Raw genomic sequence first — 23,908 nt, 5'->3', positions numbered from 1 at the left:
TGGAAACAATGCGTCGGATACTCGGACCATTTGCGGCACGATCGTCATTACTGAATGGCAACGATGCAAGAACCGGGCTTTCGGCATTCGTCATGCATTGTGGGCCCCGCGATAGTATTGCATCTATCCGGAGGTGCGGCAGACCTGAAAAACAAACACTCCGCTCACGTAGGAGCTTGTGCACGGTTACCATGGGAGGAAGGTTGCAGACACATTTTTTTCAAATCTAAAACAATTAATGCAGGGGTGCAAGATAGTGCATAAAGATCTAAGCGACCATGAATTAAACGGGTGCGATCATACCAGCACTAATGCACCGGATCCCATCAGAACTCCGAAGTTAAGTGTGCTTGGGCGAGAGTAGTACTAGGATGGGTGACCTCCTGGGAAGTCCTCGTGTTGCACCCCAATTTTATTAATATTTTATTTCGATATCGTATTTGCAAATTCCATTTGTCGTTTCGGCGAGACAAACGCAAACAACGCGCCGGATACTCGGAACATTTGCGTCACGATCGTCATTACTGAATGGCAACGATGCAGGAACCGGGCTATCGGCATTCGTCGTGCATTGTGGGCCCCGCGATAGTATTGCATTTATCCGGTGATGCGGCAGATCTGAAAAGCAAACAATCCGCTCACGTAGGAGATTGTGCACGGTTACCAAGGGAGGAAGGCTGCATACATAGTTTTTTCAAATCTAAAACAATTAATGGAGGGGAGCAAGATAGTGCATAAAGATCTAAGCGAGCATGAATTAAACGGGTGTGATCATACCAGCACTAATGCACCGGATCCCATCAGAACTCCGAAGTTAAGTGTGCTTGGGCGAGAGTAGTATTAGAATGGGTGACCTCCTGGGAAGTCCTCGTGTTGCACCCCAATTTTATTAATATTTTATTTTGATTTGTATTTGCAAATTCCATTTGTTGTTTCTGGGAGACAACTGGAAACAATGCGTCGGATACTCGGACCATTTGCGGCACGATCGTCATTACTGAATGGCAACGATGCAAGAACCGGGCTTTCGGCATTCGTCATGCATTGTGGGCCCCGCGATAGTATTGCATCTATCCGGAGGTGCGGCAGATCTGAAAAGCACACACTTCGCTCACGTAGGAGCTTGTGCACGGTTACCAAGGGAGGAAGGCTGCATACACATTTTTTTCAAATCTAAAACAATTAATGGAAGGGAGCAAGATAGTTCATAAAGATCTAAGCGAGCATGAATTAAACGGATCGATCATACCAGCACTAATGCACCGGATCCCATCAGAACTCCGAAGTTAAGTGTACTAGGATGGGTGACCTCCTGGGAAGTCCTTGTGTTGCACCCCAATTTTATTAATATTTTATTTCGATATCGTATTTGCAAATTCCAATTGTCGTTTCGGCGAGACAAACTCAAACAACGCGCCGGATACTCGGACTATTTGCGGCACGATCGTCATTACAGAATGGCAACGATGCAGGAATCGGGCTTTTGGCATTCGTCGTGCATTGTGGGCCCCGCGATAGTATTGCATCTATCCGGGGGTGCGGCAGATCTGAAAAGCAAACACCCTGCTCACGTAGGAGATTGTGCACGGTTACCAAGGGAGGAAGGCTGCATACACAGTTTTTTCAAATCTTAAACAATTAATGGAGGGGAGCAAGATAGTGCATAAAGATCTTAGTGAGCATGAATTAAACGGGTGCGATTATACCAGCACTAATGCACCGGATCCCATCAGAACTCCGAAGTTAAGTGTGCTTGGGCGAGAGTAGTGCTAGAATGTGTGACCTCCTGGGAAGTCCTCGTGTTGCACCCCAATTTTATTAATATTTTATTTTGATTTGTATTTGCAAATTCCATTTGTTGTTTCTGGGAGACAACTGGAAACAATGCGTCGGATACTCGGACCATTTGCGGCACGATCGTCATTACTGAATGGCAACGATGCAAGAACCGGGCTTTCGGCATTCGTCATGCATTGTGGGCCCCGGGATAGTATTGCATCTATCCGGAGGTGCGGCAGATCTGAAAAGCAAACACTCCGCTCACGTAGGAGCTTGTGCACGGTTACCAAGGGAGGAAGGCTGCATACACATTTTTTTCAAATCTAAAACAATTAATGGAAGGGAGCAAGATAGTTCATAAAGATCTAAGCGAGCATGAATTAAACGGGTGCGATCATACCAGCACTAATGCACCGGATCCCATCAGAACTCCGAAGTTAAGCGTGCTTGGGCCAGAGTAGTAGTAGGATGGTTGACCTCCTGGGAAGTCCTTGTGTTGCACCCCAATTTTATTAATATTTTATTTCGATATCGTATTTGCAAATTCCATTTGTCGTTTCGGCGAGGCAAACACAAACAACGCGCCGGATACTCGGACCATTTGCGGCACGATTGTCATTACTGAATGGGAACCGTGCAAAAACCGGGCTTTTGGCATTCGTCGTGCATTGTGGGCCCCGCGATAGTATTGCATCTATCCGGGGGTGCGGCAGATCTGAAAAACAAACATTCTGCTCATGTAGGAGCTTGTGCACGGTTACCAAGGGAGGAAGGCAGCATACACATTTTTTTCAAATCTAAAACAATTAATGGAAGGGAGCAAGATAGTTCATGAAGATCTAAGCGAGCATGAATTAAACGGGTGCGATCATACCAGCACTAATGCACCGGATCCCACCAGAACTCCGAAGTTAAGTGTGCTTGGGCGAGAGTAGTACTAGGATGGGTGACCTCCTGGGAAGTCCTTGTGTTGCACCCCAATTTTATTAATATTTTATTTCGATATCGTATTTGCAAATTCCATTTGTCGTTTCGGCGAGACAAACTCAAACAACGCGCCGGATACTCGGACAATTTGCGGCACGATTGTCATTACAGAATGGGAACCGTGCAAAAACCGGGCTTTTCGCATTCGTCGTGCATTGTGGGCCCCGCGATAGTATTGCATCTATCCGGGGGTGCGGCAGATCTGAAAATCAAACACTCTGCTCACGTAGGAGCTTGTGCACGGTTACCAAGGGAGGAAGGCTGCATACACAGTTTTTTGAAATCTAAAACAATTAGTGGAGGGGAGCAAGATAGTGCATAAAGATCTAAGCGAGCATGAATTAAACGGGTGCGATCATACCAGCACTAATGCACCGGATCCCATCAGAACTCCGAAGTTAAGTGTGCTTGGGCGAGAGTAGTACTAGAATGGGTGACCTCCTGGGAAGTCCTCGTGTTGCACCCCAATTTTATTAATATTTTATTTTGATTTGTATTTGCAAATTCCATTTGTTGTTTCTGGGAGACAACTGGAAACAATGCGTCGGATACTCGGACCATTTGCGGCACGATCGTCATTACTGAATGGCAACGATGCAATAACCGGGCTTTCGGCATTCGTCATGCATTGTGGGCCCCACGATAGTATTGCATCTATCCGGAGGTGCGGCAGATCTGAAAAGCAAACACTCCGCTCACGTAGGAGCTTGTGCACGGTTACCAAGGGAGGAAGGCTGCATACACATTTTTTTCAAATCTAAAACAATTAATGGAGGGGAGCAAGATAGTGCATAAAGATCTAAGCGAGCATGAATTAAACGGGTGCGATCATACCAGCACCAATGCACCGGATCCCATCAGAACTCCAAAGTTAAGTGTGCTTGGGCGAGAGTAGAACTAGGATGGGTGACCTCCCTGGAAGTCCTCGTGTTGCACCCCAATTTTATTAATATTTTATTTCGATATCGTATTTGCAAATTCCATTTGTCGTTTCGGCGAGACAAACGCAAACAACGCGCCGGATACTCGGAACATTTGCGTCACGATCGTCATTACTGAATGGCAACGATGCAGGAACCAGGCTTTCGGCATTCGTCGTGCATTGTGGGCCCCGCGATAGTATTGCATTTATCCGGTGGTGCGGCAGATCTGAAAAGCAAACAATCCGCTCACGTAGGAGATTGTGCACGGTTACCAAGGGAGGAAGGCTTCATACATAGTTTTTTCAAATCTAAAACAATTAATGGAGGGGAGCAAGATAGTGCATAAAGATCTAAGCGAGCATGAATTAAACGGGTGTGATCATACCAGCACTAATGCACCGGATCCCATCAGAACTCCGAAGTTACGTGTGCTTGGGCGAGAGTAGTACTAGAATGGGTGACCTCCTGGGAAATCCTCGTGTTGCACCCCAATTTTATTAATATTTTATTTCGACTTGTATTTGCAAATTCCATTTGTTGTTTCTAGGAGACAACTGGAAACAATGCGTCGGATACTCGGACCATTTGCGGCACGATCGTCATTACTGAATGGCAACGATGCAAGATCCGGGCTTTCGGCATTCGTCATGCGTTGTGGGCCCCGCGATAGTATTGCATCTATCCGGAGGTGCGGCAGATCTGAAAAGCAAAAACTCCGCTCACGTAGGAGCTTGTGCACGGTTACCAAGGGAGGAAGGCTGCATACACATTTTTTTCAAATCTAAAACAATTAATGGAGGGGAGCAAGATAGTGCATAAAGATCTAAGCGAGCATGAATTAAACGGGTGCGATCATACCAGCACTAATGCACCGGATCCCATCAGAACTCCGAAGTTACGTGTGCTTGGGCGAGAGTAGTACTAGAATGGGTGACCTCCTGGGAAATCCTCGTGTTGCACCCCAATTTTATTAATATTTTATTTCGACTTGTATTTGCAAATTCCATTTGTTGTTTCTGGGAGACAACTGGAAACAATGCGTCGGATACTCGGACCATTTGCGGCACGATCGTCATTACTGAATGGCAACGATGCAAGATCCGGGCTTTCGGCATTCGTCATGCGTTGTGGGCCCCGCGATAGTATTGCATCTATCTGAAGGTGCGGCAGATCTGAAAAGCAAAAACTCCGCTCACGTAGGAGCTTGTGCACGGTTACCAAGGGAGGAAGGCTGCATACACATTTTTTTCAAATCTAAAACAATTAATGGAGGGGAGCAAGATAGTGCATAAAGATCTAAGCGAGCATGAATTAAACGGGTGCGATCATTCCAGCACTAATGCACCGGATCCCATCAGAACTCCGAAGTTAAGTGTGCTTGGGCGAGAGTAGTACTAGGATGGGTGACCTCCTGGGAAGTCCTTGTGTTGCACCCCAATTTTATTAATATTTTATTTCGATATCGTATTTGCAAATTCCATTTGTCGTTTCGGCGAGACAAACTCAAACAACGCGCCGGATACTCGGACAATTTGCGGCACGATTGTCATTACAGAATGGGAACCGTGCAAAAACCGGGCTTTTGGCATTCGTCGTGCATTGTGGGCCCCGCGATAGTATTGCATCTATCCGGGGGTGCGGCAGATCTGAAAATCAAACACTCTGCTCACGTAGGAGCTTGTGCACGGTTACCAAGGGAGGAAGGCTTCATACATAGTTTTTTCAAATCTAAAACAATTAATGGAGGGGAGCAAGATAGTGCATAAAGATCTAAGCGAGCATGAATTAAACGGGTGTGATCATACCAGCACTAATGCACCGGATCCCATCAGAACTCCGAAGTTACGTGTGCTTGGGCGAGAGTAGTACTAGAATGGGTGACCTCCTGGGAAATCCTCGTGTTGCACCCCAATTTTATTAATATTTTATTTTGACTTGTATTTGCAAATTCCATTTGTTGTTTCTGGGAGACAACTGGAAACAATGCGTCGGATACTCGGACCATTTGCGGCACGATCGTCATTACTGAATGGCAACGATGCAAGATCCGGGCTTTCGGCATTCGTCATGCGTTGTGGGCCCCGTGATAGTATTGCATCTATCCGGAGGTGCGGCAGATCTGAAAAGCAAACACTCCGCTCACGTAGGAGCTTGTGCACGGTTACCAAGGGAGGAAGGCTGCATACACATTTTTTTCAAATCTAAAACAATTAATGGAGTGGAGCAAGATAGTGCATAAAGATCTAAGCGAGCATGAATTAAACGGGTGCGATCATACCAGCACCAATGCACCGGATCCCATCAGAACTCCAAAGTTAAGTGTGCTTGGGCGAGAGTAGTACTAGGATGGGTGACCTCCCTGGAAGTCCTCGTGCTGCACCCCAATTTTATTAATATTTTATTTCGATATCGTATTTGCAAATTCCATTTGTCGTTTCGGCGAGACAAACACAAACAACGCGCCGGATACTCGGAACATTTGCGTCACGATCGTCATTACTGAATGGCAACGATGCAGGAACCAGGCTTTCGGCATTCGTCGTGCATTGTGGGCCCCGCGATAGTATTGCATTTATCCGGTGGTGCGGCAGATCTGAAAAGCAAACAATCCGCTCACGTAGGAGATTGTGCACGGTTACCAAGGGAGGAAGGCTTCATACATAGTTTTTTCAAATCTAAAACAATTAATGGAGGGGAGCAAGATAGTGCATAAAGATCTAAGCGAGCATGAATTAAACGGGTGTGATCATACCAGCACTAATGCACCGGATCCCATCAGAACTCCGAAGTTACGTGTGCTTGGGCGAGAGTAGTACTAGAATGGGTGACCTCCTGGGAAATCCTCGTGTTGCACCCCAATTTTATTAATATTTTATTTTGACTTGTATTTGCAAATTCCATTTGTTGTTTCTGGGAGACAACTGGAAACAATGCATCGGATACTCGGACCATTTGCGGCACGATCGTCATTACTGAATGGCAACGATGCAAGATCCGGGCTTTCGGCATTCGTCATGCGTTGTGGGCCCTGCGATAGTATTGCATCTATCCGGAGGTGCGGCAGATCTGAAAAGCAAACACTCCGCTCACGTAGGAGCTTGTGCACGGTTACCAAGGGAGGAAGGCTGCATACACATTTTTTTCAAATCTAAAACAATTAATGGAGGGGAGCAAGATAGTGCATAAAGATCTAAGCGAGCATGAATTAAACGAGTGCGATCATACCAGCACTAATGCACCGGATCCCATCAGAACTCCGAAGGTAAGTGTGCTTGGGCGAGCGTAGTACTAGGATGGGTGACCTCCTGGGAAGTCCTCGTGTTGCACCGCAATTTTATTAATATTTTATTTCGATATCGTATTTGCAAATTCCATTTGTCGTTTCGGCGAGACAAACGCAAGCAACGCGCCGGATACTCGGACCATTTGCGGCACGATCGTCATTACGAATGGGAACCGTGCAAAAACCGGGCTTTTGGCATTCGTCGTGCATTGTGGGCCCCGCGATAGTATTGCATCTATCCAGGGGTGCGGCAGATCTGAAAAGCAAACACTCTGCTCACGTAGGAGCTTGTGCACGGTTACCAAGGGAGGAAGGCTGCATACACAGTTTTTTCAAGTCTAAAACAATTAATGGAGGGGAGCAAGATAGTGCATAAAGATCTAAGCCAGCATGAATTAAACGGGTGCGATCATACCAGCACTAATGCACCGGATCCCATCAGAACTCCGAAGTTAAGCGTGCTTGGGCGAGAGTAGTACTAGGATGGGTGACCTCTTGGGAAGTCCTCGTGTTGTACCCCAATTTTATTAATATTTTATTTTGATTTGTATTTGCAAATTCCATTTGTTGTTTCTGGGAGACAACTGGAAACAATGCGTCGGATACTCGGACCATTTGCGGCACGATCGTCATTACTGAATGGCAACGATGCAAGAACCGGGCTTTCGGCATTCGTCATGCATTGTGGGCCCCGCGATAGTATTGCATCTATCCGGATGTGCGGCAGATCTGAAAAGCAAACACTCCGCTCACGTAGGAGCTTGTGCACGGTTACCAAGGGAGGAAGACTGCATACACATTTTTTTCAAATCTAAAACAATTAATGGAAGGGAGCAAGATAGTTAATAAAGATCTAAGCGAGCAAGAATTAAACGGGTGCGATCATACCAGCACTAATGCACCGAATCCCATCAGAACTCCGACGTTAAGTGTGCTTGGGCGAGAGTAGTACTAGGATGGGTGACCTCCTGGGAAGTCCTCGTGTTGCACCCCAATTTTATTAATATTTTATTTCGATATCGTATTTGCAAATTCCATTTGTCGTTTCGGCGAGACAAAGACAAACAACGCGCCGGATACTCGGACCATTTGCGGCACGATTGTCATTACTGAATGTGAACTGTGCAAAAACCGGGCTTTTGGCATTCGTCGTGCATTGTGGGCCCCGCGATAGTATTGCATCTATCCGGGGGTGCGGCAGATCTGAAAAGCTAACACTCTGCTCACGTAAGAGCTTGTGCACGGTTACCAAGGGAGGAAGGCTGCATACACAGTTTTTTCAAGTCTAAAACAATTAATGGAGGGGAGCAAGATAGTGCATAAAGATCTAAACGAGCATGAATTAAACGGGTGCGATCATACCAGCACTAATGCACCGGATCCCATCAGAACTCCGAAGTTAAGTGTGCTTGGGCGAGAGTAGTACTTGAATGGGTGACCTCCTGGGAAGTCCTCGTGTTGCACCCCAATTTTATTAATATTTTATTTTGATTTGTATTTGCAAATTCCATTTGTTGTTTCAGGGAGACAACTGGAAACAATGCGTCGGATACTCGGACCATTTGCGGCACGATCGTCATTACTGAATGGCAACGATGCAAGAACCGGGCTTTCGGCATTCGTCATGCATTGTGGGCCCCGCGATAGTATTGCATCTATCCGGAGGTGCGGCAGACCTGAAAAACAAACACTCCGCTCACGTAGGAGCTTGTGCACGGTTACCAAGGGAGGAAGGTTGCAGACACATTTTTTTCAAATCTAAAACAATTAATGCAGGGGTGCAAGATAGTGCATAAAGATCTAAGCGACCATGAATTAAACGGGTGCGATCATACCAGCACTAATGCACCGGATCCCATCAGAACTCCGAAGTTAAGTGTGCTTGGGCGAGAGTAGTACTAGGATGGGTGACCTCCTGGGAAGTCCTCGTGTTGCACCCCAATTTTATTAATATTTTATTTCGATATCGTATTTGCAAATTCCATTTGTCGTTTCGGCGAGACAAACGCAAACAACGCGCCGGATACTCGGAACATTTGCGTCACGATCGTCATTACTGAATGGCAACGATGCAGGAACCGGGCTTTCGGCATTCGTCGTGCATTGTGGGCCCCGCGATAGTATTGCATTTATCCGGTGGTGCGGCAGATCTGAAAAGCAAACAATCCGCTCACGTAGGAGATTGTGCACGGTTACCAAGGGAGGAAGGCTTCATACATAGTTTTTTCAAATCTAAAACAATTAATGGAGGGGAGCAAGATAGTGCATAAAGATCTAAGCGAGCATGAATTAAACGGGTGTGATCATACCAGCACTAATGCACCGGATCCCATCAGAACTCCGAAGTTACGTGTGCTTGGGCGAGAGTAGTACTAGAATGGGTGACCTCCTGGGAAATCCTCGTGTTGCACCCCAATTTTATTAATATTTTATTTCGACTTGTATTTGCAAATTCCATTTGTTGTTTCTGGGAGACAACTGGAAACAATGCGTCGGATACTCGGACCATTTGCGGCACGATCGTCATTACTGAATGGCAACGATGCAAGATCCGGGCTTTCGGCATTCGTCATGCGTTGTGGGCCCCGCGATAGTATTGCATCTATCCGAAGGTGCGGCAGATCTGAAAAGCAAAAACTCCGCTCACGTAGGAGCTTGTGCACGGTTACCAAGGGAGGAAGGCTGCATACACATTTTTTTCAAATCTAAAACAATTAATGGAGGGGAGCAAGATAGTGCATAAAGATCTAAGCGAGCATGAATTAAACGGGTGCGATCATACCAGCACTAATGCACCGGATCCCATCAGAACTCCGAAGTTAAGTGTGCTTGGGCGAGAGTAGTACTAGGATGGGTGACCTCCTGGGAAGTCCTTGTGTTGCACCCCTATTTTATTAATATTTTATTTCGATATCGTATTTGCAAATTCCATTTGTCGTTTCGGCGAGACAAACTCAAACAACGCGCCGGATACTCGGACAATTTGCGGCACGATTGTCATTACAGAATGGGAACCGTGCAAAAACCGGGCTTTTGGCATTCGTCGTGCATTGTGGGCCCCGCGATAGTATTGCATTTATCCGGTGGTGCGGCAGATCTGAAAAGCAAACAATCCGCTCACGTAGGAGATTGTGCACGGTTACCAAGGGAGGAAGGCTTCATACATAGTTTTTTCAAATCTAAAACAATTAATGGAGGGGAGCAAGATAGTGCATAAAGATCTAAGCGAGCATGAATTAAACGGGTGTGATCATACCAGCACTAATGCACCGGATCCCATCAGAACTCCGAAGTTACGTGTGCTTGGGCGAGAGTAGTACTAGAATGGGTGACCTCCTGGGAAATCCTCGTGTTGCACCCCAATTTTATTAATATTTTATTTTGACTTGTATTTGCAAATTCCATTTGTTGTTTCTGGGAGACAACTGGAAACAATGCGTCGGATACTCGGACCATTTGCGGCACGATCGTCATTACTGAATGGCAACGATGCAAGATCTGGGCTTTCGGCATTCGTCATGCGTTGTGGGCCCCACGATAGTATTGCATCTATCCGGAGGTGCGGCAGATCTGAAAAGCAAACACTCCGCTCACGTAGGAGCTTGTGCACGGTTACCAAGGGAGGAAGGCTGCATACACATTTTTTTCAAATCTAAAACAATTAATGGAGGGGAGCAAGATAGTGCATAAAGATCTAAGCGAGCATGAATTAAACGGGTGCGATCATACCAGCACCAATGCACCGGATCCCATCAGAACTCCAAAGTTAAGTGTGCTTGGGCGAGAGTAGTACTAGGATGGGTGACCTCCCTGGAAGTCCTCGTGTTGCTCCCCAATTTTATTAATATTTTATTTCGATATCGTATTTGCAAATTCCATTTGTCGTTTCGGCGAGACAAACACAAACAACGCGCCGGATACTCGGAACATTTGCGTCACGATCGTCATTACTGAATGGCAACGATGCAGGAACCAGGCTTTCGGCATTCGTCGTGCATTGTGGGCCCCGCGATAGTATTGCATTTATCCGGTGGTGCGGCTGATCTGAAAAGCAAACAATCCGCTCACGTAGGAGATTGTGCACGGTTACCAAGGGAGGAAGGCTTCATACATAGTTTTTTCAAATCTAAAACAATTAATGGAGGGGAGCAAGATAGTGCATAAAGATCTAAGCGAGCATGAATTAAACGGGTGTGATCATACCAGCACTAATGCACCGGATCCCATCAGAACTCCGAAGTTACGTGTGCTTGGGCGAGAGTAGTACTAGAATGGGTGACCTCCTGGGAAATCCTCGTGTTGCACCCCAATTTTATTAATATTTTATTTTGACTTGTATTTGCAAATTCCATTTGTTGTTTCTGGGAGACAACTGGAAACAATGCATCGGATACTCGGACCATTTGCGGCACGATCGTCATTACTGAATGGCAACGATGCAAGATCCGGGCTTTCGGCATTCGTCATGCGTTGTGGGCCCTGCGATAGTATTGCATCTATCCGGAGGTGCGGCAGATCTGAAAAGCAAACACTCCGCTCACGTAGGAGCTTGTGCACGGTTACCAAGGGAGGAAGGCTCCATACAAATTTTTTTCAAATCTAAAACAATTAATGGAGGGGAGCAAGATAGTGCATAAAGATCTAAGCGAGCATGAATTAAACGAGTGCGATCATACCAGCACTAATGCACCGGATCCCATCAGAACTCCGAAGGTAAGTGTGCTTGGGCGAGCGTAGTACTAGGATGGGTGACCTCCTGGGAAGTCCTCGTGTTGCACCCCAATTTTATTAATATTTTATTTCGATATCGTATTTGCAATTTCCATTTGTCGTTTCGGCGAGACAAACGCAAGCAACGCGCCGGATACTCGGACCATTTGCGGCACGATCGTCATTACGAATGGGAACCGTGCAAAAACCGGGCTTTTGGCATTCGTCGTGCATTGTGCGCCCCGCGATAGTATTGCATCTATCCAGGGGTGCGGCAGATCTGAAAAGCAAACACTCTGCTCACGTAGGAGCTTGTGCACGGTTACCAAGGGAGGAAGGTTGCATACACAGTTTTTTCAAGTCTAAAACAATTAATGGAGGGGAGCAAGATAGTGCATAAAGATCTAAGCCAGCATGGATTAAACGGGTGCGATCATACCAGCACTAATGCACCGGATCCCATCAGAACTCCGAAGTTAAGCGTGCTTGGGCGAGAGTAGTACTAGGATGGGTGACCTCTTGGGAAGTCCTCGTGTTGCACCCCAATTTTATTAATATTTTATTTTGATTTGTATTTGCAAATTCCATTTGTTGTTTCTGGGAGACAACTGGAAACAATGCGTCGGATACTCGGACCATTTGCGGCACGATCGTCATTACTGAATGGCAACGATGCAAGAACCGGGCTTTCGGCATTCGTCATGCATTGTGGGCCCCGCGATAGTATTGCATCTATCCGGATGTGCGGCAGATCTGAAAAGCAAACACTCCGCTCACGTAGGAGCTTGTGCACGGTTACCAAGGGAGGAAGACTGCATACACATTTTTTTCAAATCTAAAACAATTAATGGAAGGGAGCAAGATAGTTAATAAAGATCTAAACGAGCATGAATTAAACGGGTGCGATCATACCAGCACTAATGCACCGGATCCCATCAGAACTCCGAAGTTAAGTGTGCTTGGGCGAGAGTAGTACTAGGATGGGTGACCTCCTGGGAAGTCCTCGTGTTGCACCCCAATTTTATTAATATTTTATTTCGATATCGTATTTGCAAATTCCATTTGTCGTTTCGGCGAGACAAACGCAAACAACGCGCCGGATACTCGGAACATTTGCGTCACGATCGTCATTACTGAATGGCAACGATGCAGGAACCGGGCTTTCGGCATTCGTCGTGCATTGTGGGCCCCGCGATAGTATTGCATTTATCCGGTGGTGCGGCAGATCTGAAAAGCAAACAATCCGCTCACGTAGGAGATTGTGCACGGTTACCAAGGGAGGAAGGCTGCATACATAGTTTTTTCAAATCTAAAACAATTAATGGAGGGGAGCAAGATAGTGCATAAAGATCTAAGCGAGCATGAATTAAACGGGTGTGATCATATCAGCACTAATGCACCGGATCCCATCAGAACTCCGAAGTTAAGTGTGCTTGGGCGAGAGTAGTACTAGAATGGGTGACCTCCTGGGAAGTCCTCGTGTTGCACCCCAATTTTATTAATATTTTATTTTGATTTGTATTTGCAAATTCCATTTGTTGTTTCAGGGAGACAACTGGAAACAATGCGTCGGATACTCGGACCATTTGCGGCACGATCGTCATTACTGAATGGCAACGATGCAAGAACCGGGCTTTCGGCATTCGTCATGCATTGTGGGCCCCGCGATAGTATTGCATCTATCCGGAGGTGCGGCAGACCTGAAAAACAAACACTCCGCTCACGTAGGAGCTTGTGCACGGTTACCAAGGGAGGAAGGTTGCAGACACATTTTTTTCAAATCTAAAACAATTAATGCAGGGGTGCAAGATAGTGCATAAAGATCTAAGCGACCATGAATTAAACGGGTGCGATCATACCAGCACTAATGCACCGGATCCCATCAGAACTCCGAAGTTAAGTGTGCTTGGGCGAGAGTAGTACTAGGATGGGTGACCTCCTGGGAAGTCCTCGTGTTGCACCCCAATTTTATTAATATTTTATTTCGATATCGTATTTGCAAATTCCATTTGTCGTTTCGGCGAGACAAACGCAAACAACGCGCCGGATACTCGGAACATTTGCGTCACGATCGTCATTACTGAATGGCAACGATGCAGGAACCGGGCTTTCGGCATTCGTCGTGCATTGTGGGCCCCGCGATAGTATTGCATTTATCCGGTGGTGCGGCAGATCTGAAAAGCAAACAATCCGCTCACGTAGGAGATTGTGCACGGTTACCAAGGGAGGAAGGCTTCATACATAGTTTTTTCAAATCTAAAACAATTAATGGAGGGGAGCAAGATAGTGCATAAAGATCTAAGCGAGCATGAATTAAACGGGTGTGATCATACCAGCACTAATGCACCGGATCCCATCAGAACTCCGAAGTTACGTGTGCTTGGGCGAGAGTAGTACTAGAATGGGTGACCTCCTGGGAAATCCTCGTGTTGCACCCCAATTTTATTAATATTTTATTTCGACTTGTATTTGCAAATTCCATTTGTTGTTTCTGGGAGACAACTGGAAACAATGCGTCGGATACTCGGACCATTTGCGGCACGATCGTCATTACTGAATGGCAACGATGCAAGATCCGGGCTTTCGGCATTCGTCATGCGTTGTGGGCCCCGCGATAGTATTGCATCTATCCGAAGGTGCGGCAGATCTGAAAAGCAAAAACTCCGCTCACGTAGGAGCTTGTGCACGGTTACCAAGGGAGGAAGGCTGCATACACATTTTTTTCAAATCTAAAACAATTAATGGAGGGGAGCAAGATAGTGCATAAAGATCTAAGCGAGCATGAATTAAACGGGTGCGATCATACCAGCACTAATGCACCGGATCCCATCAGAACTCCGAAGTTAAGTGTGCTTGGGCGAGAGTAGTACTAGGATGGGTGACCTCCTGGGAAGTCCTTGTGTTGCACCCCTATTTTATTAATATTTTATTTCGATATCGTATTTGCAAATTCCATTTGTCGTTTCGGCGAGACAAACTCAAACAACGCGCCGGATACTCGGACAATTTGCGGCACGATTGTCATTACAGAATGGGAACCGTGCAAAAACCGGGCTTTTGGCATTCGTCGTGCATTGTGGGCCCCGCGATAGTATTGCATTTATCCGGTGGTGCGGCAGATCTGAAAAGCAAACAATCCGCTCACGTAGGAGATTGTGCACGGTTACCAAGGGAGGAAGGCTTCATACATAGTTTTTTCAAATCTAAAACAATTAATGGAGGGGAGCAAGATAGTGCATAAAGATCTAAGCGAGCATGAATTAAACGGGTGTGATCATACCAGCACTAATGCACCGGATCCCATCAGAACTCCGAAGTTACGTGTGCTTGGGCGAGAGTAGTACTAGAATGGGTGACCTCCTGGGAAATCCTCGTGTTGCACCCCAATTTTATTAATATTTTATTTTGACTTGTATTTGCAAATTCCATTTGTTGTTTCTGGGAGACAACTGGAAACAATGCGTCGGATACTCGGACCATTTGCGGCACGATCGTCATTACTGAATGGCAACGATGCAAGATCTGGGCTTTCGGCATTCGTCATGCGTTGTGGGCCCCACGATAGTATTGCATCTATCCGGAGGTGCGGCAGATCTGAAAAGCAAACACTCCGCTCACGTAGGAGCTTGTGCACGGTTACCAAGGGAGGAAGGCTGCATACACATTTTTTTCAAATCTAAAACAATTAATGGAGGGGAGCAAGATAGTGCATAAAGATCTAAGCGAGCATGAATTAAACGGGTGCGATCATACCAGCACCAATGCACCGGATCCCATCAGAACTCCAAAGTTAAGTGTGCTTGGGCGAGAGTAGTACTAGGATGGGTGACCTCCCTGGAAGTCCTCGTGTTGCTCCCCAATTTTATTAATATTTTATTTCGATATCGTATTTGCAAATTCCATTTGTCGTTTCGGCGAGACAAACACAAACAACGCGCCGGATACTCGGAACATTTGCGTCACGATCGTCATTACTGAATGGCAACGATGCAGGAACCAGGCTTTCGGCATTCGTCGTGCATTGTGGGCCCCGCGATAGTATTGCATTTATCCGGTGGTGCGGCTGATCTGAAAAGCAAACAATCCGCTCACGTAGGAGATTGTGCACGGTTACCAAGGGAGGAAGGCTTCATACATAGTTTTTTCAAATCTAAAACAATTAATGGAGGGGAGCAAGATAGTGCATAAAGATCTAAGCGAGCATGAATTAAACGGGTGTGATCATACCAGCACTAATGCACCGGATCCCATCAGAACTCCGAAGTTACGTGTGCTTGGGCGAGAGTAGTACTAGAATGGGTGACCTCCTGGGAAATCCTCGTGTTGCACCCCAATTTTATTAATATTTTATTTTGACTTGTATTTGCAAATTCCATTTGTTGTTTCTGGGAGACAACTGGAAACAATGCATCGGATACTCGGACCATTTGCGGCACGATCGTCATTACTGAATGGCAACGATGCAAGATCCGGGCTTTCGGCATTCGTCATGCGTTGTGGGCCCTGCGATAGTATTGCATCTATCCGGAGGTGCGGCAGATCTGAAAAGCAAACACTCCGCTCACGTAGGAGCTTGTGCACGGTTACCAAGGGAGGAAGGCTCCATACAAATTTTTTTCAAATCTAAAACAATTAATGGAGGGGAGCAAGATAGTGCATAAAGATCTAAGCGAGCATGAATTAAACGAGTGCGATCATACCAGCACTAATGCACCGGATCCCATCAGAACTCCGAAGGTAAGTGTGCTTGGGCGAGCGTAGTACTAGGATGGGTGACCTCCTGGGAAGTCCTCGTGTTGCACCCCAATTTTATTAATATTTTATTTCGATATCGTATTTGCAATTTCCATTTGTCGTTTCGGCGAGACAAACGCAAGCAACGCGCCGGATACTCGGACCATTTGCGGCACGATCGTCATTACGAATGGGAACCGTGCAAAAACCGGGCTTTTGGCATTCGTCGTGCATTGTGCGCCCCGCGATAGTATTGCATCTATCCAGGGGTGCGGCAGATCTGAAAAGCAAACACTCTGCTCACGTAGGAGCTTGTGCACGGTTACCAAGGGAGGAAGGTTGCATACACAGTTTTTTCAAGTCTAAAACAATTAATGGAGGGGAGCAAGATAGTGCATAAAGATCTAAGCCAGCATGGATTAAACGGGTGCGATCATACCAGCACTAATGCACCGGATCCCATCAGAACTCCGAAGTTAAGCGTGCTTGGGCGAGAGTAGTACTAGGATGGGTGACCTCTTGGGAAGTCCTCGTGTTGCACCCCAATTTTATTAATATTTTATTTTGATTTGTATTTGCAAATTCCATTTGTTGTTTCTGGGAGACAACTGGAAACAATGCGTCGGATACTCGGACCATTTGCGGCACGATCGTCATTACTGAATGGCAACGATGCAAGAACCGGGCTTTCGGCATTCGTCATGCATTGTGGGCCCCGCGATAGTATTGCATCTATCCGGATGTGCGGCAGATCTGAAAAGCAAACACTCCGCTCACGTAGGAGCTTGTGCACGGTTACCAAGGGAGGAAGACTGCATACACATTTTTTTCAAATCTAAAACAATTAATGGAAGGGAGCAAGATAGTTAATAAAGATCTAAACGAGCATGAATTAAACGGGTGCGATCATACCAGCACTAATGCACCGGATCCCATCAGAACTCCGAAGTTAAGTGTGCTTGGGCGAGAGTAGTACTAGGATGGGTGACCTCCTGGGAAGTCCTCGTGTTGCACCCCAATTTTATTAATATTTTATTTCGATATCGTATTTGCAAATTCCATTTGTCGTTTCGGCGAGACAAACGCAAACAACGCGCCGGATACTCGGAACATTTGCGTCACGATCGTCATTACTGAATGGCAACGATGCAGGAACCGGGCTTTCGGCATTCGTCGTGCATTGTGGGCCCCGCGATAGTATTGCATTTATCCGGTGGTGCGGCAGATCTGAAAAGCAAACAATCCGCTCACGTAGGAGATTGTGCACGGTTACCAAGGGAGGAAGGCTGCATACATAGTTTTTTCAAATCTAAAACAATTAATGGAGGGGAGCAAGATAGTGCATAAAGATCTAAGCGAGCATGAATTAAACGGGTGTGATCATATCAGCACTAATGCACCGGATCCCATCAGAACTCCGAAGTTAAGTGTGCTTGGGCGAGAGTAGTACTAGAATGGGTGACCTCCTGGGAAGTCCTCGTGTTGCACCCCAATTTTATTAATATTTTATTTTGATTTGTATTTGCAAATTCCATTTGTTGTTTCTGGGAGACAACTGGAAACAATGCGTCGGATACTCGGACCATTTGCGGCACGATCGTCATTACTGAATGGCAACGATGCAAGAACCGGGCTTTCGGCATTCGTCATGCATTGTGGGCCCCGCGATAGTATTGCATCTATCCGGAGGTGCGGCAGATCTGAAAAGCAAACACTTCGCTCACGTAGGAGCTTGTGCACGGTTACCAAGGGAGGAAGGCTGCATACACATTTTTTTCAAATCTAAAACAATTAATGGAAGGGAGCAAGATAGTTCATAAAGATCTAAGCGCGCATGAATTAAACGGATCGATCATACCAGCACTAATGCACCGGATCCCATCAGAACTCCGAAGTTAAATGTGCTTGGGCGAGAGTAGTACTAGGATGGGTGACCTCCTGGGAAGTCCTTGTGTTGCACCCCAATTTTATTAATATTTTATTTCGATATCGTATTTGCAAATTCCAATTGTCGTTTCGGCGAGACAAACTCAAACAACGCGCCGGATACTCGGACTATTTGCGGCACGATCGTCATTACAGAATGGCAACGATGCAGGAATCGGGCTTTTGGCATTCGTCGTGCATTGTGGGCCCCGCGATAGTATTGCATCTATCCGGGGGTGCGGCAGATCTGAAAAGCAAACACCCTGCTCACGTAGGAGATTGTGCACGGTTACCAAGGGAGGAAGGCTGCATACACAGTTTTTTCAAATCTTAAACAATTAATGGAGGGGAGCAAGATAGTGCATAAAGATCTTAGTGAGCATGAATTAAACGGGTGCGATTATACCAGCACTAATGCACCGGATCCCTTCAGAACTCCGAAGTTAAGTGTGCTTGGGCGAGAGTAGTGCTAGAATGGGTGACCTCCTGGGAAGTCCTCGTGTTGCACCCCAATTTTATTAATATTTTATTTTGATTTGTATTTGCAAATTCCATTTGTTGTTTCTGGGAGACAACTGGAAACAATGCGTCGGATACTCGGACCATTTGCGGCACGATCGTCATTAATGAATGGCAACGATGCAAGAACCGGGCTTTCGGCATTCGTCATGCATTGTGGGCCCCGGGATAGTATTGCATCTATCCGGAGGTGCGACAGATCTGAAAAGCAAACACTCCGCTCACGTAGGAGCTTGTGCACGGTTACCAAGGGAGGAAGGCTGCATACACATTTTTTTCAAATCTAAAACAATTAATGGAAGGGAGCAAGATAGTTCATAAAGATCTAAGCGAGCATGAATTAAACGGGTGCGATCATACCAGCATTAATGCACCAGATCCCATCAGAACTCCGAAGTTAAGCGTGCTTGGGCCAGAGTAGAACTAGGATGGGTGACCTCCTAGGAAGTCCTTGTGTTGCACCCCAATTTTATTAATATTTTATTTCGATATCGTATTTGCAAATTCCATTTGTCGTTTCGGCGAGGCAAACTCAAACAACGCGCCGGATACTCGGACCATTTGCGGCACGATTGTCATTACTGAATGGGAACCGTGCAAAAACCGGGCTTTTGGCATTCGTCGTGCATTGTGGGCCCCGCGATAGTACTGCATCTATCCGGGGGTGCGGCAGATCTGAAAAACAAACACTCTGCTCACGTAGGAGCTTGTGCACGGTTACCAAGGGAGGAAGGCTGCATACACAGTTTTTTGAAATCTAAAACGATTAGTGGAGGGGAGCAAGATAGTGCATAAAGATCTAAGCGTGCATGAATTAAACGGGTGCGATCATACCAGCACTAATGCACCGGATCCCATCAGAACTCCGAAGTTAAGTGTGCTTGGGCGAGAGTAGTACTAGATTTGGTGACCTCCTGGGAAGTCCTCGTGTTGCACCCCAATTTTATTAATATTTTATTTTGATTTGTATTTGCAAATTCCATTTGTTGTTTCTGTAAGACAACTGGAAACAATGCGTCAGATACTCGGTCCATTTGCGGCACGATCGTCATTACTGAATGGCAACGATGCAAGAACCGGGCTTTCGGCATTCGTCATGCATTGTGGGCCCCGCGGTAGTATTGCATTTATCCGGAGGTGCGGCAGATCTGAAAAGCAAACACTCCGCTCACGTAGGAGCTTGTGCACGATTACCAAGGGAGGAAGGCAGCATACACATTTTTTTCAAATCTAAAACAATTAATGGAAGGGAGCAAGATAGTTCATGAAGATCTAAGCGAGCATGAATTAAACGGGTGCGATCATACCAGCACTAATGCACCGGATCCCACCAGAACTCCGAAGTTAAGTGTGCTTGGGCGAGAGTAGTATTAGGATGGGTGACCTCCTGGGAAGTCCTTGTGTTGCACCCCAATTTTATTAATATTTTATTTCGATATCGTATTTGCAAATTCCATTTGTCGTTTCGGCGAGACAAACTCAAACAACGCGCCGGATACTCGGACAATTTGCGGCACGATTGTCATTACAGAATGGGAACCGTGCAAAAACCGGGCTTTTGGCATTCGTCGTGCATTGTGGGCCCCGCGATAATATTGCATCTATCCGGGGGTGCGGCAGATATGAAAATCAAACACTCTGCTCACGTAGGAGCTTGTGCACGGTTACCAAGGGAGGAAGGCTGCATACACAGTTTTTTGAAATCTAAAACAATTAGTGGAGGGGAGCAAGATAGTGCATAAAGATCTAAGCGAGCATGAATTAAACGGGTGCGATCATACCAGAACTAATGCACCGGATCCCATCAGAACTCCGAAGTTAAGTGTGCTTGGGCGAGAGTAGTACTAGAATGGGTGACCTCCTGGGAAGTCCTCGTGTTGCACCCCAATTTTATTAATATTTTATTTTGATTTTTATTTGCAAATTCCATTTGTTGTTTCTGGGAGACAACTGGAAACAATGCGTCGGATACTCGGACCATTTGCGGCACGATCGTCATTACTGAATGGCAACGATGCAAGAACCGGGCTTTCGGCATTCGTCATGCATTGTGGGCCCCGCGATAGTATTGCATCTATCCGGAGGTGCGGCAGATCTGAAAAGCAAACACTCCGCTCACGTAGGAGCTTGTGCACGGTTACCAAGGGAGGAAGGCTGCATACACATTTTTTTCAAATCTAAAACAATTAATGGAGGGGAGCAAGATAGTGCATAAAGATCTAAGCGAGCACGAATTAAACGGGTGCGATCATACCAGCACCAATGCACCGGATCCCATCAGAACTCCAAAGTTAAGTGTGCTTGGGCGAGAGTAGTACTAGGATGGGTGACCTCCCTGGAAGTCCTCGTGTTGCACTCCAATTTTATTAATATTTTATTTCGATATCGTATTTGCAAATTCCATTTGTTGTTTCTGGGAGACAACTGGAAACAATGCGTCGGATACTCGGACCATTTGCGTCACGATCGTCATTACTGAATGGCAACGATGCAGGAACCAGGCTTTCGGCATTCGTCGTGCATTGTGGGCCCCGCGATAGTATTGCATTTATCCGGTGGTGCGGCAGATCTGAAAAGCAAACAATCCGCTCACGTAGGAGATTGTGCACGGTTACCAAGGGAGGAAGGCTTCATACATAGTTTTTTCAAATCTAAAACAATTAATGGAGGGGAGCAAGATAGTGCATAAAGATCTAAGCGAGCATGAATTAAACGGGTGTGATCATACCAGCACTAATGCACCGGATCCCATCAGAACTCCGAAGTTACGTGTGCTTGGGCGAGAGTAGTACTAGAATGGGTGACCTCCTGGGAAATCCTCGTGTTGCACCCCAATTTTATTAATATTTTATTTTGACTTGTATTTGCAAATTCCATTTGTTGTTTCTGGGAGACAACTGGAAACAATGCGTCGGATACTCGGACCATTTGCGGCACGATCGTCATTACTGAATGGCAACGATGCAAGATCCGGGCTTTCGGCATTCGTCATGCGTTGTGGGCCCCGCGATAGTATTGCATCTATCCGGAGGTGCGGCAGATCTGAAAAGCAAACACTCCGCTCACGTAGGAGCTTGTGCACGGTTACCAAGGGAGGAAGGCTGCATACACATTTTTTTCAAATCTAAAACAATTAATGGAGGGGAGCAAGATAGTGCATAAAGATCTAAGCGAGCATGAATTAAACGGGTGCGATCATACCAGCACCAATGCACCGGATCCCATCAGAACTCCAAAGTTAAGTGTGCTTGGGCGAGAGTAGTACTAGGATGGGTGACCTCCCTGGAAGTCCTCGTGTTGCACCCCAATTTTATTAATATTTTATTTCGATATCGTATTTGCAAATTCCATTTGTCGTTTCGGCGAGACAAACACAAACAACGCGCCGGATACTCGGAACATTTGCGTCACGATCGTCATTACTGAATGGCAACGATGCAGGAACCAGGCTTTCGGCATTCGTCGTGCATTGTGGGCCCCGCGATAGTATTGCATTTATCCGGTGGTGCGGCAGATCTGAAAAGCAAACAATCCGCTCACGTAGGAGATTGTGCATGGTTACCAAGGGAGGAAGGCTTCATACATAGTTTTTTCAAATCTAAAACAATTAATGGAGGGGAGCAAGATAGTGCATAAAGATCTAAGCGAGCATGAATTAAACGGGTGTGATCATACCAGCACTAATGCACCGGATCCCATCAGAACTCCGAAGTTACGTGTGCTTGGGCGAGAGTAGTACTAGAATGGGTGACCTCCTGGGAAATCCTCGTGTTGCAGCCCAATTTTATTAATATTTTATTTTGACTTGTATTTGCAAATTCCATTTGTTGTTTCTGGGAGACAACTGGAAACAATGCGTCGGATACTCGGACCATTTGCGGCACGATCGTCATTACTGAATGGCAACGATGCAAGATCCGGGCTTTCGGCATTCGTCATGCGTTGTGGGCCCCGCGATAGTATTGCATCTATCCGGAGGTGCGGCAGATCTGAAAAGCAAACACTCCGCTCACGTAGGAGCTTGTGCACGGTTACCAAGGGAGGAAGGCTGCATACACATTTTTTTCAAATCTAAAACAATTAATGGAGGGGAGCAAGATAGTGCATAAAGATCTAAGCGAGCATGAATTAAACGAGTGCGATCATACCAGCACTAATGCACCGGATCCCATCAGAACTCCGAAGGTAAGTGTGCTTGGGCGAGCGTAGTACTAGGATGGGTGACCTCTTGGGAAGTCCTCGTGTTGCACCCCAATTTTATTAATATTTTATTTCGATATCGTATTTGCAAATTCCATTTGTCGTTTCGGCGAGACAAACGCAAGCAACGCGCCGGATACTCGGACCATTTGCGGCACGATCGTCATTACGAATGGGAACCGTGCAAAAACCGGGCTTTTGGCATTCGTCGTGCATTGTGGGCCCCGCGATAGTATTGCATCTATCCAGGGGTGCGGCAGATCTGAAAAGCAAACACTCTGCTCACGTAGGAGCTTGTGCACGGTTACCAAGGGAGGAAGGCTGCATACACAGTTTTTTCAAGTCTAAAACAATTAATGGAGGGGAGCAAGATAGTGCATAAAGATCTAAGCCAGCATGAATTAAACGGGTGCGATCATACCAGCACTAATGCACCGGATCCCATCAGAACTCCGAAGTTAAGCGTGCTTGGGCGAGAGTAGTACTAGGATGGGTGACCTCTTGGGAAGTCCTCGTGTTGCACCCCAATTTTATTAATATTTTATTTTGATTTGTATTTGCAAATTCCATTTGTTGTTTCTGGGAGACAACTGGAAACAATGCGTCGGATACTCGGACCATTTGCGGCACGATCGTCATTACTGAATGGCAACGATGCAAGAACCGGGCTTTCGGCATTCGTCATGCATTGTGGGCCCCGCGATAGTATTGCATCTATCCGGATGTGCGGCAGATCTGAAAAGCAAACACTCCGCTCACGTAGGAGCTTGTGCACGGTTACCAAGGGAGGAAGACTGCATACACATTTTTTTCAAATCTAAAACAATTAATGGAAGGGAGCAAGATA

General features: G+C 46.2%; 44 non-coding genes and 5 pseudogenes across 44 annotated transcripts; all 49 read left to right on the top strand.

Moving 5' to 3' along the window:
* Positions 1-289: 289 nt before the first annotated feature.
* Positions 290-408, top strand: LOC148794371 (5S ribosomal RNA). Its single transcript, XR_016070866.1, has one exon. It is a non-coding gene; the product is annotated as a 5S ribosomal RNA (ribosomal RNA).
* Positions 409-763: 355 nt separating this feature from the next.
* LOC148794370 (5S ribosomal RNA) lies at positions 764-882 on the top strand. The gene has a single exon (XR_016074364.1). It is a non-coding gene; the product is annotated as a 5S ribosomal RNA (ribosomal RNA).
* An 810-nt stretch (positions 883-1,692) lies between these two features.
* LOC148794369 (5S ribosomal RNA) lies at positions 1,693-1,811 on the top strand (annotated as a pseudogene).
* Positions 1,812-2,165: 354 nt separating this feature from the next.
* Positions 2,166-2,284, top strand: LOC148794368 (5S ribosomal RNA). Its single transcript, XR_016075475.1, has one exon. It is a non-coding gene; the product is annotated as a 5S ribosomal RNA (ribosomal RNA).
* A 355-nt stretch (positions 2,285-2,639) lies between these two features.
* On the top strand, positions 2,640-2,758 carry LOC148794367 (5S ribosomal RNA). The gene has a single exon (XR_016074547.1). It is a non-coding gene; the product is annotated as a 5S ribosomal RNA (ribosomal RNA).
* A 355-nt stretch (positions 2,759-3,113) lies between these two features.
* LOC148794366 (5S ribosomal RNA) lies at positions 3,114-3,232 on the top strand. The gene has a single exon (XR_016071630.1). It is a non-coding gene; the product is annotated as a 5S ribosomal RNA (ribosomal RNA).
* A 354-nt stretch (positions 3,233-3,586) lies between these two features.
* Positions 3,587-3,705, top strand: LOC148794365 (5S ribosomal RNA; annotated as a pseudogene).
* A 355-nt stretch (positions 3,706-4,060) lies between these two features.
* Positions 4,061-4,179, top strand: LOC148794364 (5S ribosomal RNA). Its single transcript, XR_016075565.1, has one exon. It is a non-coding gene; the product is annotated as a 5S ribosomal RNA (ribosomal RNA).
* A 354-nt stretch (positions 4,180-4,533) lies between these two features.
* On the top strand, positions 4,534-4,652 carry LOC148794363 (5S ribosomal RNA). Its single transcript, XR_016075012.1, has one exon. It is a non-coding gene; the product is annotated as a 5S ribosomal RNA (ribosomal RNA).
* A 354-nt stretch (positions 4,653-5,006) lies between these two features.
* On the top strand, positions 5,007-5,125 carry LOC148794362 (5S ribosomal RNA). Its single transcript, XR_016073454.1, has one exon. It is a non-coding gene; the product is annotated as a 5S ribosomal RNA (ribosomal RNA).
* Positions 5,126-5,480: 355 nt separating this feature from the next.
* LOC148794361 (5S ribosomal RNA) lies at positions 5,481-5,599 on the top strand. The gene has a single exon (XR_016075564.1). It is a non-coding gene; the product is annotated as a 5S ribosomal RNA (ribosomal RNA).
* Positions 5,600-5,953: 354 nt separating this feature from the next.
* On the top strand, positions 5,954-6,072 carry LOC148794360 (5S ribosomal RNA; annotated as a pseudogene).
* A 355-nt stretch (positions 6,073-6,427) lies between these two features.
* LOC148794359 (5S ribosomal RNA) lies at positions 6,428-6,546 on the top strand. The gene has a single exon (XR_016075562.1). It is a non-coding gene; the product is annotated as a 5S ribosomal RNA (ribosomal RNA).
* Positions 6,547-6,900: 354 nt separating this feature from the next.
* On the top strand, positions 6,901-7,019 carry LOC148794358 (5S ribosomal RNA). The gene has a single exon (XR_016070430.1). It is a non-coding gene; the product is annotated as a 5S ribosomal RNA (ribosomal RNA).
* A 354-nt stretch (positions 7,020-7,373) lies between these two features.
* LOC148794357 (5S ribosomal RNA) lies at positions 7,374-7,492 on the top strand. The gene has a single exon (XR_016071891.1). It is a non-coding gene; the product is annotated as a 5S ribosomal RNA (ribosomal RNA).
* A 354-nt stretch (positions 7,493-7,846) lies between these two features.
* On the top strand, positions 7,847-7,965 carry LOC148794356 (5S ribosomal RNA). The gene has a single exon (XR_016075763.1). It is a non-coding gene; the product is annotated as a 5S ribosomal RNA (ribosomal RNA).
* A 355-nt stretch (positions 7,966-8,320) lies between these two features.
* On the top strand, positions 8,321-8,439 carry LOC148794355 (5S ribosomal RNA). Its single transcript, XR_016071751.1, has one exon. It is a non-coding gene; the product is annotated as a 5S ribosomal RNA (ribosomal RNA).
* Positions 8,440-8,793: 354 nt separating this feature from the next.
* Positions 8,794-8,912, top strand: LOC148794354 (5S ribosomal RNA). The gene has a single exon (XR_016070865.1). It is a non-coding gene; the product is annotated as a 5S ribosomal RNA (ribosomal RNA).
* Positions 8,913-9,267: 355 nt separating this feature from the next.
* Positions 9,268-9,386, top strand: LOC148794353 (5S ribosomal RNA). Its single transcript, XR_016075561.1, has one exon. It is a non-coding gene; the product is annotated as a 5S ribosomal RNA (ribosomal RNA).
* A 354-nt stretch (positions 9,387-9,740) lies between these two features.
* On the top strand, positions 9,741-9,859 carry LOC148794352 (5S ribosomal RNA). The gene has a single exon (XR_016071840.1). It is a non-coding gene; the product is annotated as a 5S ribosomal RNA (ribosomal RNA).
* Positions 9,860-10,214: 355 nt separating this feature from the next.
* Positions 10,215-10,333, top strand: LOC148794351 (5S ribosomal RNA). The gene has a single exon (XR_016075560.1). It is a non-coding gene; the product is annotated as a 5S ribosomal RNA (ribosomal RNA).
* Positions 10,334-10,687: 354 nt separating this feature from the next.
* Positions 10,688-10,806, top strand: LOC148794350 (5S ribosomal RNA). Its single transcript, XR_016070730.1, has one exon. It is a non-coding gene; the product is annotated as a 5S ribosomal RNA (ribosomal RNA).
* A 355-nt stretch (positions 10,807-11,161) lies between these two features.
* LOC148794349 (5S ribosomal RNA) lies at positions 11,162-11,280 on the top strand. Its single transcript, XR_016075559.1, has one exon. It is a non-coding gene; the product is annotated as a 5S ribosomal RNA (ribosomal RNA).
* Positions 11,281-11,634: 354 nt separating this feature from the next.
* On the top strand, positions 11,635-11,753 carry LOC148794348 (5S ribosomal RNA). The gene has a single exon (XR_016068865.1). It is a non-coding gene; the product is annotated as a 5S ribosomal RNA (ribosomal RNA).
* A 354-nt stretch (positions 11,754-12,107) lies between these two features.
* Positions 12,108-12,226, top strand: LOC148794347 (5S ribosomal RNA). Its single transcript, XR_016069369.1, has one exon. It is a non-coding gene; the product is annotated as a 5S ribosomal RNA (ribosomal RNA).
* A 354-nt stretch (positions 12,227-12,580) lies between these two features.
* On the top strand, positions 12,581-12,699 carry LOC148794346 (5S ribosomal RNA). The gene has a single exon (XR_016070864.1). It is a non-coding gene; the product is annotated as a 5S ribosomal RNA (ribosomal RNA).
* A 355-nt stretch (positions 12,700-13,054) lies between these two features.
* On the top strand, positions 13,055-13,173 carry LOC148794345 (5S ribosomal RNA). The gene has a single exon (XR_016073725.1). It is a non-coding gene; the product is annotated as a 5S ribosomal RNA (ribosomal RNA).
* Positions 13,174-13,527: 354 nt separating this feature from the next.
* On the top strand, positions 13,528-13,646 carry LOC148794344 (5S ribosomal RNA). The gene has a single exon (XR_016070863.1). It is a non-coding gene; the product is annotated as a 5S ribosomal RNA (ribosomal RNA).
* A 355-nt stretch (positions 13,647-14,001) lies between these two features.
* Positions 14,002-14,120, top strand: LOC148794343 (5S ribosomal RNA). The gene has a single exon (XR_016075558.1). It is a non-coding gene; the product is annotated as a 5S ribosomal RNA (ribosomal RNA).
* A 354-nt stretch (positions 14,121-14,474) lies between these two features.
* Positions 14,475-14,593, top strand: LOC148794342 (5S ribosomal RNA). Its single transcript, XR_016071839.1, has one exon. It is a non-coding gene; the product is annotated as a 5S ribosomal RNA (ribosomal RNA).
* A 355-nt stretch (positions 14,594-14,948) lies between these two features.
* LOC148794341 (5S ribosomal RNA) lies at positions 14,949-15,067 on the top strand. The gene has a single exon (XR_016075557.1). It is a non-coding gene; the product is annotated as a 5S ribosomal RNA (ribosomal RNA).
* A 354-nt stretch (positions 15,068-15,421) lies between these two features.
* Positions 15,422-15,540, top strand: LOC148794340 (5S ribosomal RNA). The gene has a single exon (XR_016070729.1). It is a non-coding gene; the product is annotated as a 5S ribosomal RNA (ribosomal RNA).
* A 355-nt stretch (positions 15,541-15,895) lies between these two features.
* LOC148794339 (5S ribosomal RNA) lies at positions 15,896-16,014 on the top strand. Its single transcript, XR_016075556.1, has one exon. It is a non-coding gene; the product is annotated as a 5S ribosomal RNA (ribosomal RNA).
* Positions 16,015-16,368: 354 nt separating this feature from the next.
* On the top strand, positions 16,369-16,487 carry LOC148794338 (5S ribosomal RNA). Its single transcript, XR_016068864.1, has one exon. It is a non-coding gene; the product is annotated as a 5S ribosomal RNA (ribosomal RNA).
* A 354-nt stretch (positions 16,488-16,841) lies between these two features.
* On the top strand, positions 16,842-16,960 carry LOC148794337 (5S ribosomal RNA). The gene has a single exon (XR_016069358.1). It is a non-coding gene; the product is annotated as a 5S ribosomal RNA (ribosomal RNA).
* A 354-nt stretch (positions 16,961-17,314) lies between these two features.
* Positions 17,315-17,433, top strand: LOC148794336 (5S ribosomal RNA). The gene has a single exon (XR_016070862.1). It is a non-coding gene; the product is annotated as a 5S ribosomal RNA (ribosomal RNA).
* A 355-nt stretch (positions 17,434-17,788) lies between these two features.
* On the top strand, positions 17,789-17,907 carry LOC148794335 (5S ribosomal RNA). Its single transcript, XR_016073724.1, has one exon. It is a non-coding gene; the product is annotated as a 5S ribosomal RNA (ribosomal RNA).
* A 353-nt stretch (positions 17,908-18,260) lies between these two features.
* Positions 18,261-18,379, top strand: LOC148794334 (5S ribosomal RNA; annotated as a pseudogene).
* A 355-nt stretch (positions 18,380-18,734) lies between these two features.
* LOC148794333 (5S ribosomal RNA) lies at positions 18,735-18,853 on the top strand. The gene has a single exon (XR_016069650.1). It is a non-coding gene; the product is annotated as a 5S ribosomal RNA (ribosomal RNA).
* A 354-nt stretch (positions 18,854-19,207) lies between these two features.
* On the top strand, positions 19,208-19,326 carry LOC148794332 (5S ribosomal RNA; annotated as a pseudogene).
* A 355-nt stretch (positions 19,327-19,681) lies between these two features.
* On the top strand, positions 19,682-19,800 carry LOC148794331 (5S ribosomal RNA). The gene has a single exon (XR_016068801.1). It is a non-coding gene; the product is annotated as a 5S ribosomal RNA (ribosomal RNA).
* A 354-nt stretch (positions 19,801-20,154) lies between these two features.
* Positions 20,155-20,273, top strand: LOC148794330 (5S ribosomal RNA). Its single transcript, XR_016068910.1, has one exon. It is a non-coding gene; the product is annotated as a 5S ribosomal RNA (ribosomal RNA).
* A 355-nt stretch (positions 20,274-20,628) lies between these two features.
* LOC148794329 (5S ribosomal RNA) lies at positions 20,629-20,747 on the top strand. The gene has a single exon (XR_016073652.1). It is a non-coding gene; the product is annotated as a 5S ribosomal RNA (ribosomal RNA).
* A 354-nt stretch (positions 20,748-21,101) lies between these two features.
* LOC148794328 (5S ribosomal RNA) lies at positions 21,102-21,220 on the top strand. The gene has a single exon (XR_016069982.1). It is a non-coding gene; the product is annotated as a 5S ribosomal RNA (ribosomal RNA).
* Positions 21,221-21,575: 355 nt separating this feature from the next.
* LOC148794327 (5S ribosomal RNA) lies at positions 21,576-21,694 on the top strand. Its single transcript, XR_016075555.1, has one exon. It is a non-coding gene; the product is annotated as a 5S ribosomal RNA (ribosomal RNA).
* A 354-nt stretch (positions 21,695-22,048) lies between these two features.
* Positions 22,049-22,167, top strand: LOC148794326 (5S ribosomal RNA). The gene has a single exon (XR_016069616.1). It is a non-coding gene; the product is annotated as a 5S ribosomal RNA (ribosomal RNA).
* Positions 22,168-22,522: 355 nt separating this feature from the next.
* On the top strand, positions 22,523-22,641 carry LOC148794325 (5S ribosomal RNA). Its single transcript, XR_016070170.1, has one exon. It is a non-coding gene; the product is annotated as a 5S ribosomal RNA (ribosomal RNA).
* Positions 22,642-22,995: 354 nt separating this feature from the next.
* LOC148794324 (5S ribosomal RNA) lies at positions 22,996-23,114 on the top strand. Its single transcript, XR_016069080.1, has one exon. It is a non-coding gene; the product is annotated as a 5S ribosomal RNA (ribosomal RNA).
* Positions 23,115-23,468: 354 nt separating this feature from the next.
* Positions 23,469-23,587, top strand: LOC148794323 (5S ribosomal RNA). The gene has a single exon (XR_016069345.1). It is a non-coding gene; the product is annotated as a 5S ribosomal RNA (ribosomal RNA).
* Positions 23,588-23,908: the final 321 nt, after the last annotated feature.

The sequence above is a fragment of the Nelumbo nucifera genome, chromosome 4 (assembly GCF_055504915.1).
Source record: "Nelumbo nucifera cultivar China Antique chromosome 4, China Antique-T2T, whole genome shotgun sequence".
Classification (NCBI taxonomy): Eukaryota; Viridiplantae; Streptophyta; class Magnoliopsida; order Proteales; family Nelumbonaceae; genus Nelumbo; species Nelumbo nucifera.
The sequence above is the reverse complement of the archived record's forward strand: the minus strand, read 5'-3'. Positions and strand labels throughout refer to the sequence as shown.